Source organism: Chelonia mydas, chromosome 8 (assembly GCF_015237465.2).
Source record: "Chelonia mydas isolate rCheMyd1 chromosome 8, rCheMyd1.pri.v2, whole genome shotgun sequence".
In the NCBI taxonomy this organism is placed as follows: Eukaryota; Metazoa; Chordata; order Testudines; family Cheloniidae; genus Chelonia; species Chelonia mydas.
In genome coordinates, this window is record NC_057854.1 from 42,507,151 (window position 1) to 42,515,511 (window position 8,361).

An 8,361-nucleotide genomic window follows, 5' to 3' on the forward strand; every position below is an offset into this window, starting at 1 on the left:
GCAAGTGCTAGGGGAGCCAACTAGGGGGGGCGCTTTTCTTGACCTGCTGCTCACAAACCGGGTAGAATTAGTGGGGGAAGCAAAAGTGGATGGGAATCTGGGAGGCAGTGACCATGAGTTGGTTGAGTTCAGGATCCTGACGCAGGGAAGAAAGGTAAGCAGCAGGATACGGACCCTGGACTTCAGGAAAGCAGACTTCGACTCCCTCAGGGAACAGATGGCCAGGATCCCCTGGGGGACTAACATGAAGGGGAAGGGAGTCCAGGAGAGCTGGCTGTATTTCAAGGAATCCCTGTTGAGGTTACAGGGACAAACCATCCCGATGAGTCGAAAGAATAGTAAATATGGCAGGCGACCAGCTTGGTTTAATGGTGAAATCCTAGCGGATCTTAAACATAAAAAAGAAGCTTACAAGAAGTGGAAGGTTGGACATATGGCCAGGGAAGAGTATAAAAATATTGCTCGGGCATGTAGGAAAGATACCAGGAGGGCCAAATCGCACCTGGAGCTGCAGCTAGCAAGAGATGTCAAGAGTAACAAGAAGGGTTTCTTCAGGTATGTTGGCAACAAGAAGAAAGCCAAGGAAAGTGTGGGCCCCTTACTGAATGAGGTAGGCTACCTAGTGACAGAGGATGTGGAAAAAGCTAATGTACTCAATGCTTTTTTTGCCTCTGTTTTCACTAACAAGGTCAGCTCCCAGACTGCTGCGCTGGGCATCACAAAATGGGGAAGAGATGGCCAGCCCCCTGTGGAGATAGAGGTGGTTAGGGACTATTTAGAAAAGCTGGACATGCACAAGTCCATGGGGCCGGACGAGTTGCATCCGAGAGTGCTGAAGGAATTGGCGGCTGTGATTGCAGAGCCCTTGGCCATTATCTTTGAAAACTCGTGGCGAACGGGGGAAGTCCCGGATGACTGGAAAAAGGCTAATGTAGTGCCAATCTTTAAAAAAGGGAAGAAGGAGGATCCTGGGAACTACAGGCCAGTCAGCCTCACCTCAGTCCCTGGAAAAATCATGGAGCAGGTCCTCAAAGAATCAATCCTGAAGCACTTACATGAGAGGAAAGTGATCAGGAACAGTCAGCATGGATTCACCAAGGGAAGGTCATGCCTGACTAATCTAATCGCCTTTTATGATGAGATTACTGGTTCTGTGGATGAAGGGAAAGCAGTGGATGTACTGTTTCTTGACTTTAGCAAAGCTTTTGACACGGTCTCCCACAGTATTCTTGTCAGCAAGTTAAGGAAGTATGGGCTGGATGAATGCACTATAAGGTGGGTAGAAAGCTGGCTAGATTGTCGGGCTCAACGGGTAGTGATCAATGGCTCCATGTCTAGTTGGCAGCCGGTGTCAAGTGGAGTGCCCCAGGGGTCGGTCCTGGGGCCGGTTTTGTTCAATATCTTCATAAATGATCTGGAGGATGGTGTGGATTGCACTCTCAGCAAATTTGCGGATGATACTAAACTGGGAGGAGTGGTAGATACGCTGGAGGGGAGGGATAGGATACAGAAGGACCTAGACAAATTGGAGGATTGGGCCAAAAGAAATCTGATGAGGTTCAATAAGGATAAGTGCAGGGTCCTGCACTTAGGATGGAAGAATCCAATGCACCGCTACAGACTAGGGACCGAATGGCTAGGCAGCAGTTCTGCGGAAAAGGACCTAGGGGTGACAGTGGACGAGAAGCTGGATATGAGTCAGCAGTGTGCCCTTGTTGCCAAGAAGGCCAATGGCATTTTGGGATGTATAAGTAGGGGCATAGCGAGCAGATCGAGGGACGTGATCATTCCCCTCTATTCGACACTGGTGAGGCCTCATCTGGAGTACTGTGTCCAGTTTTGGGCCCCACACTACAAGAAGGATGTGGATAAATTGGAGAGAGTCCAGCGAAGGGCAACAAAAATGATTAGGGGTCTAGAGCACATGACTTATGAGGAGAGGCTGAGGGAGCTGGGATTGTTTAGTCTGCAGAAGAGAAGAATGAGGGGGGATTTGATAGCTGCTTTCAACTACCTGAAAGGGGGTTCCAAAGAGGATGGCTCTAGACTGTTCTCAATGGTAGCAGATGACAGAACGAGGAGTAATGGTCTCAAGTTGCAATGGGGGAGGTTTAGATTGGATATTAGGAAAAAAATTTTCACTAAGAGGGTGGTGAAACACTGGAATGCGTTACCTAGGGAGGTGGTAGAATCTCCTTCCTTAGAGGTTTTTAAGGTCAGGCTTGACAAAGCCCTGGCTGGGATGATTTAACTGGGAATTGGTCCTGCTTCGAGCAGGGGGTTGGACTAGATGACCTTCTGGGGTCCCTTCCAACCCTGATATTCTATGATTCTATGATTCTAAGTGAGCTGTAGCTCACGAAAGCTCATGCTCAAATAAATTGGTTAGTCTCTAAGGTGCCACAAGTACTCCTTTTCTCTGTCTATTGTCATTCTCATTTACTCCAGTCATCCTGAACTAGCTTCCTCTGCTCTGCAGAACCTCACCAATCACGTGCAGGATGCTACTTGCTGTAGCTGCTACCACAGGGGGATTCCTCAGCTGGGGAAAATCAGCAGCATTCCACTGGCTGCCTTTTATGCCAGTTGAGGTTCTGGCCCAATGTAGTTATTCCAGGAAAGCAGAATGGGGACCTGTGATGGGACAGAGTGGCCCCACACTGGTACCACAGGGGTTAACCCTTCCTTCCTAGCAGAGGAAGCCACACCCCTGAGGCTCTGCTGGGCATGCTCCAACTGGAGAACAGGTATAAAAACCTGCAGAGCTGCTCAGTCTGGGCTGGCTGTGGGGGGGAGGAGGAGGTACTCTGCTAGCTCCTGAGGAGGGACAGTCTGCGCTCCAGAGGCCAGCCAAGCTGGGAAGCGTCCTGGTGCCCAGACAGAGTATCTCACAGGCGGGGAACAGACTGGAGGATCCCTGAAGTGGAGAACCTGCGGTTTATGGTAGGAAGTGACCTAGGGGAACTTTAGGGGAAAATGGTGTTAGAGCTGCACAAATGCTTGGTGTGTTTTGGGTGGATCCCTGTTGAACTGGTGGCAAGGGGAACTTGCCACTATTAAGGCCCTGGGTCGGGACCTCGTGGAGAGGGCAGGCTTTGGTTCCCCCATCCACCCTTCTCCCCATACCATGGGAATCATATGAACGCTGCCCTGACACTGGGAGTGCATTACATAGACTTAGACTGCACTACCCTGCCTGCAAGGTGGGAGTTACATGGACTCTGGCCATTGGGCCACACAGCCCTGACACTTGGGGCAAGTTACCTGGACTTGGGCCACTAGGCTGCACTACTCTGCCTGCAAATGAAGAGTTATATGGACTCTGGCCAGTGGGCTGCCCTGATCCAATGCTGGGAGTGATTTATATGTTCTCTGGCCATTAGGACACACTACCCTGCCCAAGGGGTGATTGTGTGGAGAGAGGCCATTGGGCCACCCACAGAGAGGTGAGCATGTGAACTTGGGAGTGGTGAGGTTTTGACACCCTATCCCACCCCTGCCATAAAGCGGTGGTGCAGTGCCAGACCTGCCACAGGACCCAATCCTGGATCCACTGAACTCTGTGGTAATTTTCCCCTTAACATCAGTGGCTGTGGGGTCAGGCCATAAACTGACACAAAACAGGACAAGTAGTAATAGCAAACAGGGGGGTGAGGGGTGGATGGACATGGGTTAAAATGAGATCATGTAGCTGCTTGGTTTGTTAGGCACAAATCTCTGTGGGCTCATATTTGGCTTGGAATCTGTAAATTTGATGGCTCTTTATAATGTAAAGCAATTACTCATTTAAGTAATACCACCAATTCATAGAATCATAGAAGATTAGAGTTGGAAGAGACCTCAGGAGGTCATCTAGTCCAACCCCTTGCTCAAAGCATGATGTCAAAGCAAAATTCATGATGTCACAGCCATTTCCATGGCAGCAAATGATTTTCATGAGCACACAGTTGGGACTGCACTGTACCAGTGAACAGGGGAATGTGTTGATGGGGGGGGGAGGGGGGAAGATTTGGGGCCTTTATTCAAACCCCAAAGGTCAGAGCTCTTAAATTTCCAAGAGACAAACTGGGAGGAATATGGGCCAGTTAGGTTTTCTCTCTCTGCCCCTCCTTTCTTCCCTCAGCTGATTCAACTTGGGAAGAGCTCTCAGAGTGCGGGGGAGGCAGGGAAGGAAGGCAGGCAGCACAACTGCCATTGCTCACATTCCCTGGAGAGCACAGCCAAGTTGCTTCTGATGAACCACAACCTAGAAGCTAGAAATGCTGATCCCTTGAGCAGCCCACTGGTAACAGGTGCAGACTGCGGGTCCTCAGCAGGAACAGGTCAGCTTTCATGTTAAAAAATAAAGTTGTAAGCCCTTTTGTCTGCTGAGAGCCTTGGAAACTGAGTCCTACATTCTAAGGCCAGAACAGACTGTTCAAATCATCTAGTCCAGGGGTTCTCAACCTCTTTCTTTCTCCTCCCCAAACCCCCACAACATGTTATAAAAAGTCCATGGCCCACCTGTGCTACAACAACTGTTTTTCTGCATATAAAAGGCAGGGCCAGTGTTAGGGAGTAGCAAGCAGGGCAACTGCCTGGGGTCCCAAGCCACAGGCGCCCTGCAAAGCTAAGTTGCTCAGGCTTTGGCTTCAGCCCCAGGTGGTGGGACTTGGGGCCCAAGGCTTCAGCCCTGCATTGCAGGGCTTTGGTTTTCTGCCCTGGGCCCCACAGAGTCTAACATTGGCCCTGCTTGGTGAACCCCTTGAAACCTGCCTGCAGCTGCCCCCCCCGGGGGGCTCCGGACCCTGGATGAGAACTGCTGATCTAGTCTGAGTTGTATAGCACAAGCCAGAGAACCTCACCCTTTCATTCCTGTATCAAGCACAACTTCTGGTTGAGCTGTAGCTTAGCTTTTGGAAAGACACACCCAATCTTGATTTAAAGACTCAGGGGATTGAGCCTGTCCCTATGAAGCATGTTTTCCTCTCCTTTAATCACTCTCTGGGCTTGTCTCTGACCCCTCACTGAATCAACATGTAAACTGATTGCTGGCTTAAAGAGAATATTCAGCTGGTTCCCAGTTCTGGACCAGAGGCCATGTAGGACCTAAAGGTGCTGGTGCACACAAAACTAAGTTTGGGCTGTATCCCAAAGCATCATGCTAATCATCCTCAGAATCCAATGGCCTGGCCTGTAGCTGGGTGATGACCATGCACAGATGCTCATGACAGTTAAAAGGGCGGTGACAAAGTTAAGGGTGCTTTATGCATGTTTTGGGTGTTATCTACCAGCTAATTCCTCCCAAATTTACTAAAACGTTGGTATGGGAAAATAAAGCACAGGGAGGTCCAAGACTAAATTGCTTCTTGTGATTTTTTTTTTAGGTTCAGGGACATGATCCTGCCATTTGTCATATGAAGGTTCATCTTACCTTCTTTTACAGAAAGCCGTGACTTCCAGTAAGCTCCCAACAGGTGCCGGGACATCTGCTGCATCCTTCAGCAAGATGCAGTGTGACTCACCAGCACCCCCTAGTGGCTAGTACTAAGGGGACAGCTATTTCCTGACCCTGGCCCCAGCCATCCTCACCCAGGCTGGGGTGTCATGTGGGCTGGTGCTGGAATGAAAGTCATGGGGGGGTGGGGGGGGTCTTGAAAGTCCTGCAGGACTTTCAGTGCTCAGGCTGATGCGCCTCCCCCAGACACCTCAGGCAAGAGTCGTGGTGGTCACTATTTGGCATGGGCTTGTGGCATACACTGCATGACTTACAGCCTTGGGCTCACAGCATGCCCCAGAGCCCAAGCAGAGGCGAGGGGATGGGGACGATTCCTGCTCCCCAACCTCTATGCTAACTATACTAAACTACACTAACAACTACTATACAAGAAACAGAGAACTAGATAGTAAGCTAAGGGAGCACTTGCAAGGCAAGCAAGAGGCAGTTCCAATGGCTGGCATGGATGGTAAGAAGGAACTGAAGGAATTTCCAAGAGACAAACTGGGAGGAATATGGGCCAGTTAGGTTTTCTCTCTCTGCCCCTCCTTTCTTCCCTCAGCTGATTCAACTTGGGGGTCGGGTCAACAGGGTCATATATTGAGCACATGAAGGTGCTGCTCCAGGGGGATCCCCAGCCAAGCCAACGGGAGTTGCTAAGGGAAAAAGTGCACATGGCATGTGCATACCTGATTGGAATTGATGTGAACAAGCACTCGAAGAATGGAAGTGCTGAGCCTCTTCCTGTGCCTGGCTAGAGGGGTAAGATACAGGCACTTACTACCCCCCCAACTTCCCTGCATGCTCACAGGCCAGCCAGGGCTGTACAATTTGCAGTTACCCCTTGTGACATCATAATAGGTGTTAAGTGATTTCACTTGCCCAACACTAACTTCCCCCACCCCACCAAACATGCAGAAGAAATCCAGGGAGAGTTATTTGACGAAAAGGCACCAGCAAACGCAACAAAGCCCACCACCTTGTCATTTCCTTGTTAATCTCAGACTTTATCTTCCAATTTACTGAAGGATCAGCTGGGCTGCGACAGGAAATAGGACTTTGATGGGCTGGAATCTGTGCTGCGAGTGGCTTCTCTTTTCATGGCGTGTTATATTTGTTTGGTTTCTAAAACCAATTTTCTCCCAGATGTCAAAGACACTGATTTCATTACAGGGACACAATGGCTCTTAATCATCCCTGCACAAGGGCGGGGTGGACACTCAGCAGCTGCTGTGCTGCTGAGACCAGACCAGGAATACTGAAGAGAATAGTCATTTGTCTGGTTGATATTTTGCTTTTGGTTGACAATATTTGCTGTGAGTCTCAGACAACACAGAGCCCAGATGTAAAGCACTGTTCTTCCTTGTCCTATGGTGGCTGGAAACCAGAACTGGTGGAATAGCACCGAGGGATTTCTATCTAATATTTGGAGTTTATATGGCCCTGTCAACATAGTATCTGAGTGCCTCACAGTCTCTCGTGTATTTATCCTCACAATGCCCCCATGAGGCAGGGCACGGCTATTATCCCCATTGTACAGATGGGAAAGTGAGGCACCGAGAGACCAATGGCCAGATTCATAAAGGAACTCTGGTGTGGCAATACAGAGTGTCACCACACCTAACTTTTAGGCACCTAGGAAAACCACTGGCACTGAGGCTTCCAATATAAAGGAGGGGGAGAGATTGGCACACTGTTTGTGACCTCAGCCATGAACAAACCCTTTAAGTTAGGCGACTATGCTGTGTTAGCAGGAACCTTGGGGACGGGGGTGGAAAGAGGAAGCTTCCTTGTCACTTTTAGCCCACCAGTTAGGGTACACCCACCAGGTGGGGGGGCGTTGCTGGTTCAAGTCCCCCCCTGCCTAGGGCAAGTGCTCTAACCACTGGGCTCTGGGATATTCAGGTAGGGGGGGGCTCCCTCAGTCTCTCCTATGGAGGCTGTTCTGCTATGGATACATAATTAAAACCAGTTATTAGAGCAGGGGACTGGAACCCAGGCCTCCCACCTCCCAGGTGAGTGCTCTAATTTTCATGCTTGCTCTTGCTCACTTGCTCTCCGGCCCAATGATTCTTTCATTATTTATCCCCAGTGCGACAGCATCAACAGGAGAGATGGAGGGCACCACATGTCAGTATATCCCACAGCCCAGCGGTAGGAGCACTCTAGGAGGTGGCTGAGCTCCATTCATGAGCCTCAGGCAGAAAGGGAACTTGACCGAAGGGGGGCTCCATCTGCTGCCCGTGGTTCTGACAGAATTGGGCCCCACAGGTGACCTAGATAGAGGAACACATAGCTCTCCTGGCTCCATGCATCACTCTGGGGCCAAGCAGCTAAGAGATAGCTGCAGAGGCACCTGGGGTGGTTTGGCTGCACTCATGGAAGCGCTGAGAGCAGTTAGTCACCAATGGGGTTTTGTCAATCCTATTGGGGATGGTTCTGGGATTTGGGCACCTTCTGTGGCAGTCAGGTGCCTACGTCCTTTTGCCAGTCCAGATGTCCTTTTGCCAGTCCGTGCCCAACATCATCCAGGAAGCCTGTAGGAGAGCAGGGGCTTAAACTTAAGTCTCCCACATCACTCAAATCACTGTCACGCCACTCCGAAAGAGCTCCCCTGAGCTCAGAGAGCCTGGAATGAGAGCGTCCCCGCACTGAGAGCAGGGCAAGGGAGCAAAGTGACATGATATGCAGCACAGTGAGGAGAAATTTAATTAGAAACAATCTGGAGCATGAGGTTGTGTAAGTTATAGCCTCTTTGGCAGCAGTAGCTTGTATAATATTTACAGCACACCAATTTTATAAGCTTGTTTATTCTGCTATTCACCAAAAGTGCCAGCTTAGCACAGAATGGCTGGTTTATGTGGTACTCAGGGTGCTGGAGCTTG

At 50.0% G+C, this 8,361-nt stretch overlaps 1 long non-coding RNA gene across 1 annotated transcript; it reads left to right on the forward strand.

Moving 5' to 3' along the window:
* The first annotated feature begins 2,778 nt into the window (after positions 1–2,778).
* LOC122461382 lies at positions 2,779–5,957 on the forward strand. The gene is made up of 3 exons (XR_006283227.1): positions 2,779–2,943; positions 4,124–4,322; positions 5,367–5,957. It is a non-coding gene; the product is annotated as an uncharacterized LOC122461382 (long non-coding RNA).
* The last annotated feature ends 2,404 nt before the right edge of the window (positions 5,958–8,361 follow it).